The following is a 13,329-nucleotide window of genomic DNA, read 5'->3' as shown; positions in this document are numbered from 1 at the left end:
ATTCAGGTTTGAGATATGGATATATTACCTCACCCTGTGTGCCCTGGCTTTCTTTAGAGATTTAGGAGTGTGATCAGGGAGAAAACTCTAACATGTTCCTGTGAGTCCTCCAGTCCACTCGCACAGGGAATGAAGCTATAGTTTAGACACAAAGACAGAGCCCTAAACCATAACCTGAGTCATTAATAGATGTGAAGCAGTAGCTAAGTAATTAGATTTTTATTTTTTAAAAAAGAAAAATCCTCTTGAGCATACCATGTTTATTACAAACTAAAACTAATCCTTGCTTCTATATGCTTTAATTGGATGCAGTCAGCATAAAAGTACTTGGAATAAGTTCAGGTACATGCTGGCGACAGACAATATCTCCTTGAGTTAATGCTACAACAGTATTAATCATCTGCCTTTTCCATTGGCACCTAATAATTTTTTATACTCTCTCTAGTTATTTGTGGAAATACCCACAGACACAACTCTTCTCTTTATAATTCATTATTTACTTAACCCAAGGGGCCAGCTTCCCCAAAAGTGGAAAAACTGCCTTGTAGAAGACATGCCTGTACTCTTTGTAGTACCACTGCCTGGGGGGTGTGCTTTGCCCTGTTGAGCAAAATGAGCAGGGATTACAATCCTCTGTGTCTGAACTCCTGAGAAACCATGGAGGTTAAAGTGGTTATCTGTTTTTTGTCAGTTTGTCTCTTTAAAAAGTAGTACTCTCATCTGGGCGCAGAGTCAAGAAGAGAGAACAGTATAATGAGCATTTATATCACAGGGAAAAGTCTCATCTTCATGACTGATTCCTCATGAGCCTGAAGCACAGGAACTCAGCAGACAGCTGCTAACAGCTTTATTGCATGCCCCTTCCAATGGAGACAGCTTACCTGAGAGTTTACAATTAAGTCAGAAACACTTTATCCTCTGCTCCTCTTTTTTTTTTGCTCCTCTTTTTTTTTTATTGTGGGTTTGTTTGTTTGTTTGTTTGTTTGTTTGTTTTGATTTGATCCAGTCAGGATGAAGGACTTTATGTGAGCACAGGAAAGTAAATGGAGACCTTTTCATTGATTTTCATGAGCTATGTTGTGGTTTTCTGGAATGTGCAAGAACATTGGATTTTTTTTCTTAAACTGAGTTCTTGAACATTTGGAGTTCTTTTAGCAGCCCACTAACATTGCTTATTAGAGCTCTGGTTTCAAAACATAAAGTGGTCTTTTCAGATCAGCCTCTTGGGTCTGGTTTTTCTGGCATTTCTGGTATTTTTTTTCTGCAATGCAGCATCTTTTGAAGGTGAAAAAGAACTCAATAGAGATATATTTAGCTGAATACTGAGCCAAAGCGAAGTAGTGTTTCCTCTGTATGTTGTTATTTAGCTGCCCAGCAGAAAATACTAAAGTATAAAGTTTCCTTGAGCTTCAATCTTTCAAAGTTTTTTTCCTGGATTGTTGCAGTTATGCCACAATACTCTGCAAATATCCAGCTAGGATTTAGGAAGGAGATTTTATGAAATTATATTTCCATGTTTTGCATTTCAACGAAATACATTCAGTTTTCATATTGCTGAAGATGTTTTAACAGATTTTCTTAAAAAAAGAAAAAGTTCTTAAACAAATTTGAATATATAGCTTCAACTAAAAGAGCAATGAACATAGTTAAATAGTCTTACAAAAATTATAACATCGAAACTGTATCTGAAATAATAATGTCAAGCAACAATTAATTACTCAGTGTTCTTCCCTTTCAGTTTTCAGTTAATCATAGAATCAACCAGGTTGGAAGAGACCTCCAAGATCATCCAGGCCAACCTAGCACCCAGCCCTAAACAATCAACTAGACCATGGCACTAAATGCCCCATCCAGTCTTTTCTTGAACACCTCCAGGGACAGTAACTCCACCACCTCCCTGGGCAGCCCATTCCAATGCCAATCACTCTCTCTGCCAACAACTTCCTCCTGACATCCAGCCTATACTTCTCCTGGCACAACTTGAGACTGTGTCCCCTTATTCTATTGCTGGTTGCCTGGGAGAAGAGACCAACTCCCACCTGGCTACAGCCTCCCTTCATGAACAACATGTTCCTCTGATGTATATATTTTACACAATATTTATTAGATAGTTTCAAAGGATAATTCTTAGGCTTTAAATTGTGTCATTGCTGTATGAAAAGATGCTTAGGTCTTTTTCATTGTGTACTTAAAGCACATAGTATTCATTTCTGGTCCCTCATTAACAGAGGATGTTTTACACGGACAGGCAAGATGATGTTCCTTCTCTACATCTTAAATTACAATCAACAGATAATGCTGAACAGTCACTGTTTGGTTTGTTGTCTTAGTTTTTTTTGTTTGGTTTCATTTGTTTGTTTGTTTTTTCCTAAGGATTTCTGTCGTGTTATCAAGGCGATATTTACTCAGTAGGTGCTACCTTGCTGTGGTCTGTTATAATAATCTTCACTTCTATTAGCAGGCATTTTTCATCTTCCACAGAAAATGGTGATTTGTTTTACTTATATGTAATAGTGTTTAAGAGGAGATCTTCCTCTAATCTAGAGGCATCTGCAGGATGAGAAGTCAGACATCCTCAGTTTGCTCTAGCACTCACCGACTCCAAATGATATAGCTGATATTACAGCGCCTGTGGAAACATGTTCTGGAGGAAAAGAAACAAATTTACCTGAGTAAACATCACTGGAGAAAGTCTCTGGGAGAATTGTAATTCTTTTTGCTGAGGACTTCCCTGTATGAAGAGATCATGGATCATGCCTCACATTGTGTTCCGCTTTGATAAACACGGCAGATAAGTGCCTTCTTTTCCCAAAACCACACCAAACAAATGCTGCTGTCTATAAATGGATAATATATATAGATAATAATGGATATAATCCCTGTTTAGGATGTAAAAAAAGAACAGGAAGTTGCAAAAAAAGCCTCATTATTATCTGAGCTGGTAAATCAGAGGAAAAGAGATAAAAATAAGTTTTAGCTGAAAACATATTACATGAGGAGTAACACACATCTTAATTTTTCACACAGGGAAAAGTATTTTTTTTTAAATACTTTAAAAACATTCTCCCAGAATTCATAATCTGTCCAAATCAGCCATGTATAGGACCCTCTCCAACAATGTTTTGAAGTCAACACTCTCTTACATAATTTTCAACTGAAGGCCTACCACAGCGGGCTCAAATAAATTCGAAGAGGTTTGGTAATTATATATTCTGATTTTATCTTTGCTACGTGTAAAATCTTATTTTTCCTTTTTTATTATGTTCTTCACTAGAAAATAGTAAAACTGGATTCATAATACATTTCACAGCAAAATTATGGTCTATTCTATGTAAACAAGCTTATAGCAATAGTGACAGATATTAGCTCTACTCAATGACACCTCTCAATAACCTCCTCTTACCAGGCACCATGATGTTATCACTATTTTGTCATTTCCTAGACAAGTCTTCAAGGAATTTTTTTAGAACTAAAGAGCACTTACAGGAGTAATAGTGAAATGTTAAGGTCAGAAACAAGTCACAGGCAGCACTTGAATTTAAGTGCTCTTTAGAGCACTAGATGTTCATGCTGACTTGTGTAAGAATGTGAGGATTTTTGCAAACTGTTTTTTGGCTTACTTTAGATCTCAAAATAGCTGGTGTAAAGGAGTAGTCCAATTCATAAAGAAAGCTCACTTCTATAATAATACATCTCAACAACAAAGCATGTCTATGCACACACATACACACAAAGACAAGAGGTCTAAATTTCAGCTTGTCTGGGATATTTTCATACTCTGTAATAAAAGTTACAGTTTCAAAAGAACTTCTGTTCTTTCTTGTTCTAATAGCAGATGGTTTGAGTGGAACAGTCTATAAATGAATTGCTGGAGACCAACACTGGGCACCATTTATTTAGTTTCTGTTTATAAACCTTAATGTTTGTTTTCCATGCATTCTGCTTCATGAAGATGATCACTAAGCACAAGAGTTCCTTTAAATCAGCAGCGACTGTGGTTTGGCTCTTCTTAACAATGTAAATTTATAGCTTGATTGAAGACATTCCAGACTCCACTGCCTGGTTCTTTTCACTTTTTTTTCCCTTTGTGCATGTGTGTGTATCTTTATAGAACTGATGTTGGTTTTGAGTATCTGACTTCAAAAGCAAGACACGGTAAAAGATGAAAAGAAAAAAAAAAATCAGGGTTTATGTGGCTTCTTAAATTCCAGGGGAAAAAAAAAAGAGCAAAAAGCAAAGTCATGCTATAAAGGAAGATGCTGCAATCATTTGATTTGAGGCTTGCCTTTTAGTCTCTGTATATTATAGACTTCAACAACCATGTCTACAAAACAATAAAGGAAGAAAAGTATGGTATTTCTGACTGTGTTCCAGCCTCTCCTGCTGATGACACTGACCCCTGAATCTGTCTGGAATCACCTCTTAATCATCTCTGTCAGATCAATAAATTACTTGACAGTAAGACAATGCTCTGTGAGATGGCTGTATACGTTCCAGCACAGCTCTCAGCACTGGGAAGAGATGCTTCAACTTCATATCTAGTGTCTAGTGCTTTGCTGATGAGAAACAGACAATGCAAATATTGATGGAAGAAAACTGTACCCCAGTCTTGGAAGACAGTGACTCCGAAACACTCAGTGAAAGATTATCTGTGAATATTAAGATGGATTTGTATGACCACTTTTTTCCCACTGATGCTGTTTGTAGAAAAACGAAAACTGCAGCTTTTTAAAGAATGTCACAAAGGAAAGGAAGAGAGTTCAGTCTCTGAGAATTGGGTCATTATTACCTGTATAGGTTTGCAGCTTGTAGCTGCTGCTAAGGATATATATGGTTTCCAGGGAGTTTGCATGCTATGTTACTGCCTTAGGAAAGAAGCAACATTCCAGACAGCGGCCCTGAAAAGTCTGCTTCAGCTCTGAGTGTTTATGGGATGATAGCTCTGAGTTCTGACTAGATCAACTGCTCTATATACTCAAAAACCAGTTAGTGTGCATTAGTCTATCAGCAAAAGCATGTTCTTGTGTTGGTCTAGCTTTGGGGGCTCTTGTCTCACCTGCCATTTTTTACAAATGCCTCCTGTGACAAAACCACCTGGGATTATGGACAGCAAAACATTGTAACCTGAGTTTTCTGATTTAAATACCTATGCAAGCAGACAGACATACCAGCAAGTAAACATGAGGTAACAAGAGTATCAGCTGACTTAGTCACTGTTTATATGTACATTCTCATCTTATGGCAGTTGCAAGGTAGTGCAAATTATGTCAGCTGATTTCTTTGAGTACTTAAATGACGCCTCAAGAACTGACTGATCTTAGAAGAAAAGTTTGTGAATGCGACCAGAAAACACTAGAGTGCACTTTGTTCAGTTGCTGGTACTCAAGAGTACTAAATACTAGCTTAAATACCAGGTTTCAGGTACTTAACATTTTGTGGCATCCCTAGTGCTGAATCAAATATTTCAGATGTTTGTATTGTGTGTGTGGCCACATCATGATTTAAAAATAGGAGACATAAAATTCAGGACATTAATACAGCTACCTGACTTATGGTGAAGACTATGTCTTAATCTTCCAGCCACAGAGGTCTCCAAGCCTGAGCTGCAGGAAAAGGCCTCTCTTCACTCAACATTCACACATCTGTACTTTTTTTCCCTGAGTTAGGAATGAAAGCCAGCCCTTTCTCACCATACTTGGTCAGACAAAGAAGAAGTTCACTCAGACGATGTCAACATGAGCAGCTAGCGCAGTGCAGTGGATGTGGACGGGGAAACAGCTGTTGCTGAAACCATCATAGCTCTGGGTAAACATGTTTCAGGGGTTTACTTTGGCCTTGCTGTTGTCTGGCTCTGGATGCTGAGTGCTCATTAGTGGCAGCAATGCAATTGGTATGCTCCTGGGGCTCTGCATACAGTCTCATTTTTTCTGAAGGAATCCAGGTTGTGTATTTTGAGCAAGCTTCATGATGCATACAAAAGCATGGTGAGGATGACACAGAGGTTTGATTCAAGAGCATATTCCTGACCTCAACTACAAAGCTGAAGTGGGTGCAGCCTCAGTATCAGTGATTATAACACTTGGGCTTGAAAATCTCATACAAGAGTTTGGGTGAATATTTAAAAATCATAGCATACATAATCCATTTTCTAGCTTGTTAATTCATTGGAATTCAATGCAGATTTTAGGTTTTTTTCCCAGTTCATGAGAAATCCATTTTCCCAATTATTCTATGTAACCAACATTGAATTAACAAATGGGCCTTTAACCCCCATTAATGTATGATTTCCTTTTTATCAAAACAGGACTTGATACTCTGGAGTTCAACTGAGGCCCAAGACTGTCCTTGCCAATAGACTTGTCTTGGAATTAGATATACATAGTTCTGCATGCAGAAATTTTCCTTTCCGTGACTCTTCAGCTTTCATTGCACAATGCTGTGCCAGAGATTGATACCTTGTGCACATTCCCTAAGTTAATTGGAACAAAATTACTGTTTATGGCTTCACAGTTCATTCCATAAACCAGCCAGTGTATCTGTGAACATTAAGTTTTCTGTCTCCAATTGGTTTCAGAGGGACAGGGATAGCACTGTGTTTCTGAACAGTGTTACAAGTAAGAGCGCCTCTGCAAGGAGACCTGTGCCAGACTATGTTCTGCTTTCATAGCAGAATCTTTTTTTGCTCACACATTAATTGGTGGCAGCTCAAAGGCAATTCAGTAGTTACTCTATCTGTGCTTTAGCTCCTAAAAGAGTAGATTGTAAATTGCAATTTGCCACCACTCAATACTTGGTCTCTTTCTCTTCTTCCTATCTCCCAGACTTTTATGGGTCTCCTGCTGGAGGAGATGGATAGAACCCAAGTCTGGAGAAGGTCTTGTCTGGATAGAAACATGAAAACATTAGTCACTAGGTTCACCTGTATCCTCACCTACAAGAAAAGCTAGCAAAACCAGAAACATAACCTGGAAGTACTCCATGTAAATTTGTGGTAGACTGCTAGAGACTTTTTTTTTCTCTTAAAAGGCTATTACTTTCGAACATCAAAGAACATGGGGTTTGTATAAAACAAAATTTCACAGCACCAGTTTTAAACTGATTTGAAAAAATCAGATGCAACTTTAGTCCACTAGATATGTTGTATTTTTTTCCACGAAGTTTTTTAAGGAAGAAATAAAAGGGCACAAAGCGTGTGTGTGGAGTGGCACAAAGAATAACAGACTTAGTGAAATTAAATGTGTAATAGTGCAGTATCTGCACATACTGTAGTCTTTGCAATTTATTTTCCACTCTTCTAATAAACTAGTACTATGTTAATGGTGATGGGATTAAGTGTGAAAACATGTATGTAACAGCATTTGTGATTCCATTTGAGAAGACTTAGTGTAGTGTAAATGTGGTGTGTTGAAATTACTGCCAAAAACAAGATCACCAGACAAGCTCAGAAGGTTTGGAAGCAAAAATTAAGCTGTATTTACAAGCAAGCTAAAATCTAAGCATAAAATGCAATCTATGTGTACAAAATACATTTATATATATTTACATGCATCTACAATTATTTACAGTTCATAAACAACACAAGAACACCCCCCCTCCCCCCCTTGAATTGTTTCTGCACCCCTCTGGACAAGAGAGAATCATAGAATCATAGAATCAACCAGGTTGGAAGAGACCTCCAAGATCATCCAGTCCAACCTGTCACCCAGCCCTATCCAATCAACTAGACCATGGCACTGAGTGCCTCATCCAGTCTTTTCTTGAAGACCCCCAGGGATGGTGCCTCCACCACCTCCCTGGGCAGCCCATTCCAATGGCAAATCACCCTCTCTGTGAAGAACTTCTTCCTAACATCCAGCCTATACCTACCCTGGCACAACTTGAGACTGTGTCCCCTTGTTCTATTGCTGGTTACCTGGGAGAAGAGGCCATCCCCCACTTCCCATCAGAGGGAAATCAGAAAGGCCTGCTGCTGTCTGCTTAGCCGGAACAACAGTCTCAGCCAAGGTCAGTGGAGCCATGCGAAAGCAGCAGCTAGCAGCAGCCAGAGCAAAGAGAGAAGGGCAGGCAGAACAGTTTGCACAGCAAATTATATCCTAACCCAGCAATCCAATGGAATGATATAGACCTAGCATTGTTCTTTTGTATCCAAGCCCTTGCTTCATTTACCTTTTGCTCAAGATCAGAGGGCTGGCACACCTCTGCTGTGAGGATAGCCTACAAAATTTTGGACTCTTAAGCCTGGAGAAGAGAAGGCTTCAAGGAGACCTTATAGTAGCCTTCCATTATCTGAGGGTGACCTACAGGAAGGCTGGGGAAGGACTATTTACAAGGTCTTGTAATGACAGGACAGGAGGTAATGGGTTTAAACTGGCAAAGGGGAGATTCAAACTAGATGTTAGGAAAGGATTTTTTTACAGTGAGGGTGGTGAGACACTGGAACAGGTTGCCCAGAGATGCTCCCTCTCTAAAGGTGTTCAAGGCCACATTGGATGAGGCCTTGAGCAACCTGTTCTAGTGAGAGCTGTCTCTGCCTGTGGCAGAGGGTTGAAACTGGATGACCTTTGACGTCCCTTCCAACCTAAACCATTCTATGATTCTATGTCCAGAAAACTCCTATTTCCTGTTTATAATTTAGAACTAGGCAAGACTGTTAGTTCCAAATGACCACAATAACCGCTTTGACAGTAAATTAATAGCAATGCTTATCCCTGTGTGTTTATGATCATATAGACAAAGGTATTTTAACTATAACAATTAAATATCTGAGTCCTGGTCCTCTTTTCTTAGAGTTAGTTCTTCACTTACATGTACATGCAAATTACACATATACATATGCAACTAAAGGAGGAGTTCTTGCCGACTTAGCACCCGTCGTGCTGTTTTGCAGACTAACACTAGATATGCTAGACATAAGCATATGTTAAAAAAATGTCAGTATGGAGTCCAAAGTGAAAATATGCAGATCTTAATTTCTTGACAAATCTCTTCACGTTATAGAAAAGAGAGTTTAATTCCAACTGTGATCCTGGTACTCTGTGAATAACATGTTAATTTATGGAAAGAGTGAAAAAAAACCCTGCCATTCTTAGTGGACTAATATGTGACAGCACAACACATTCCAAACTTCCCAAGACTAGCTAGCAAGAGTGTGTTAGTGCTGTTTTCTAGGATAAGCAATTGTGCAGGCCTCAGCTTCAGTCCTGAGCCCTGCCTTCTACAAAGGAAAGGGAGAATATGACATTCAGTCTAAAATCCTTGTAGGTTTTTTTTTCCCCAGGCTATTTGCCAAGATCCAACCTTTGTTAAGATGAGAAAATGTAATTTTTTTTTTTCCAAGTACAGACTCCATTCTGTCCCCTCTTTTTCACCAGCACAATCAAGGCTGTGCACAGACTGTCTGTGATAAACTACTGCCTGTGATGTCAGCAGCTGGAACACTTGCTGCACTGTGATGTGATGTGTTAAGAAGGCGTAAGTCTTTTTGTACTCAGTGAAATTAGGATATATTATAAAAGGAGTTATTTTACTCGCCATATAATTAACAAATGAAGTCTCTGAAAAAATATTGTAAAAACTGATATCTCCCCTCCAAGATCTCAAACCTTATTCAGAAAACAGATGCATTTAAATGTATCATAAACAAGAAAGGGAAAAATAGTGGCAGAGATACAGGGACTGCTTATCTAGGTGTTCTAGGGCACAGATTGAATAAGAGCAATCAGGAAGGAATCTTCTCCCTATGTACGGACATAGATATTCTTGTAAATATATTTCTGGAATCACATCCTTCCCCTGAATCATCTGGGATTTAATATTAGGAGGATACAGGACTAGAGTACATCCAGACACAAGACGTGGTGACTGGCAGTTAAAAGTTTCCTTTGGATGTTTGTACATTATCATAATATAGCTGGCTAGGGTCTATTAAAATCCATAAAATATGACTGACTCACAAAACTAACATGGGAGGCTAAGGAGGTGGGCTTTCCACTAGGATGAACTTCAAATACAAATGTATTATAAAGGTTTCTGTTCTCTTCCCCCCTGTATTGGCCAGACATGGTGACATATCTTTCTATCCCTGACAAGTTTTATCCCAGTAAGTGCCAACAACAATTACACTGAGTTTGGCTGAATGCAAGCCATGGCTTTTTTTCCCCGTCAGCTCTTCAGACTCAGACAACACTATCAGTTCATAACAGACCACCTGTCTGTTCTGCAGTGCCTGCCAAAACACATAAGTGATAATGAGGAAACTAGAGGCTACTTAATATGTGTGTATATTTATCTAATATGCATAAGTGCATATACATTTAATGTATGAGTTTCTTTCCACTGAAGCAGATAGAAGAGAAACAACTTGATTGCAAGGTGAGGGCTTGTGCCATTCTGATTATTTTCCCTTTAGTCACCTTGCTCAGTTTATTTTGCATCAGGATGTAGTGTGAAAAGGGGAAAGTGTTATAAATCCTTTCATGCAAAAACTTGCAAAGGACTTCAGTATATGTCCTGACTTCAAACTCACAGCACCATGATATAGACAGTAGACTTCGAGTGATCCACAGATTATATAGCATTAAGTCAGCAGAGCTGTGATATTTACAGCAGCTCTGTTATTTTCACCATGTACCTATCACACACAAACAAGCATGCATGTGGCATATTCATGGAAAAGAAGGAACGGATTCCTTTTCTCTCAAAATATTACAAGTAGAACTAAAATTTTCAGTCTTTCCAAACATCAGACAATGGTGTGTGCCAAGTGAACCGCATCTCTTGCGACCATGAAATCTTCCTATTATCTCTAACTTAGCTACACGGCATCGCTCCTGATAAGGCTCTAGCCACATGTTTCACAGATCTTGTGTATCACAAGATACACAAGTTCTAGATTTTCAGAAGGTCTGAGAGGTTCCACCTCCCATCCCAATTATTTTTAAATTTTAAAATTGTGAAGACTGATAAGTGGAAGAAGCAAACAGAAAACAGGGGAAACCACATTAATAAAAACTAATCAACTCATCCCATCTTACTGCACTTTGAAGCACAGCCCTTCAGATGCTTAGAAATATCTTTCTAGAGCTTAACTGTAAACATCAAAATTGTAAGTGTTGAAAATTGTAAATTTGAACTCTGGAAATTAGTGCCTGGTTTTTCGATTTATGTTCAAACTGATCTGTCAAAGGACATCTTTAAGTTTCAGGCAAGACTGAGGAGAAAATTTGGATTCCTACAGCAACTATAATAACATTACAATTCCAGACACTATATTCAGAAAAAATCTGTGATTGAATGCATATATTTTAATTACTTTGGAAGAAACATCTTAAACACATGTATGGAAAGTAACAAAAGGTCTGAAAACAGTGAGTGTCTTTCTCCAGACCATAAGAGGGCAAGAAGAGAATATCCAATAATCATAGAGTGGTTTAGGTTAGAAGAGACCTCAAAAATTATTCAGTTCCAAGCCCCTGCCATAGGCAGGGACACCTCCTGCTGGAACAGGTTGCTCAAGGCCTCATCCAGCCAGGGCAGAAGCATCCACAACCTCCCTGGGCAACCTGTTCATGTCTCAGCACCCTCACTGTAAAGAACCCTTTCCTAACATCTAGTTTAAATCTCCTCTGCCAGTTTAAACCCATTACCCCTCACCCTGTCATTACAAAACCTTGTAAATAGTCCCTCCCCAGCCTTCCCATAGGCCTCTTTCAGATACTGGAGGGCTACTATAATGTCTTCTCAAAATATTCTCTTCTCCAGGCTTAAGAGTCCCAAATTTTGTAGCGGTCCTCATAGCAGAGGTGCTCCAGCCCTCTGAGCATCTTTGTGGTCCTCCTCTGGACTTGCTCCAACAGTGTGTTGGGAGCTCCAGAACTGCATACAGTACTCCAGGTGGGGTCTGATGAGAGCAGAGTAAAGGAGGAGAATCACCTCCTTTGCCCTGCTGGCCATGCTTCTCTTGATGCAGCCCAGGACACGGTTGCTGTCTGGGTTGCACATGCATACTGCCAGCTTATGTTGAGCTTTTCATCAACCCAGACTCCCAGGTCCTTTTCCTCAGGGCTGATGTCCAGCCACTCACCACCCAGCCTGTATCTGTGCTTGGGATCATGCCATCACAGGTGCAGGACCTTACACTTGGCCTTGTTGAATTTCATGAGGTTCACCATGGCATTTCATGATTGCTGCAGCCAAGGCAACCCTTCAGCTTTGCAATCTCCAATGACTCTTCTGGTTTGTTTGATGAATTTTACTGTAGAGGATAAACAGATTTTTAGTAAGACTTAGATCCTATGTGTCCTGAAGCTTTCCTCTACATGTTATTATTTGAACCCAGAAACTTGTAATAAGCAGAGCTTATAATACAGCCTTTAGCCACTGGCATTTAGCAGTCTTCAAACATTACATCGTGATCATTTCACGCATTAACAGCACAAACAACTTCAAAATATGTGGAGCAAACATAGCTTTAAAAAGAAGAGAGAAACACTGGACCTACCAAGATTTGAAGAGGCCTTTCTACAGTTTTTAAAGATTTGCATGCACTTATAAGATAATCTGGATTTTAAAGCTCATTTAAACATTTATGGAAGTAAATTAGTTTCTTTTGCTCTAGATCAAAGTCCAAGTGGGATTATTAAGGAGTAGCTCTTCTGCAGTAGCTATTTCTAACTAACTAAACATAAGTTTGTATGAAAGTCTACAGACACCTAAAGTACCTAACCTAGATATCTAAATCAGTATAGATAAGAGCAGAGGCAAATAATGCAGGATATTTATCTTGCTGAAAACTGTAGGGCTACCCTGAGAGTTTCCAATTTGTACTGCATTAGGTAGTGATGAACTTGGATGAATGGGTTATCTTATGTCAGTGTCTCATCTTTAGGAACAGGACTTATGATGATTATATCCATTTATGAGTGTGAGGTGTCAAACAGTATTATGATGTAATAGAACATGGATTATGCCTATGTGGAAGCATTCATTCTTGCAAATACAGGATTTAGGAATAATTTCATCTACATCAGATTAACCAGGGAACTAGCACAAGGTATTTTTAAAGGTGAAGATGCTTTCTGACACAGGTGAGATTTGGTTAAACTGCACCAAATACTACTGACTGTATTTTAAAAGTTAATCTTCTTGAATCTATATCCACTACCAATCCAACATTGATTAATGAGATGAGCAAGGGAAAAACACCTACTACCATCTCACTAAAAAGGCTACTGCAAATGGAAAGAAGCCACCAACCTCTGGTGTCCAGGTTAAATGGATGGAAAACAGATTAAACCAGTAATGAATCACATATGGAGAATATGGAGGTGA

The sequence above is a fragment of the Pogoniulus pusillus genome, chromosome 4 (genome assembly GCF_015220805.1).
Source record: "Pogoniulus pusillus isolate bPogPus1 chromosome 4, bPogPus1.pri, whole genome shotgun sequence".
Taxonomy (NCBI): Eukaryota; Metazoa; Chordata; class Aves; order Piciformes; family Lybiidae; genus Pogoniulus; species Pogoniulus pusillus.
This window is presented reverse-complemented; position numbering follows the sequence as displayed.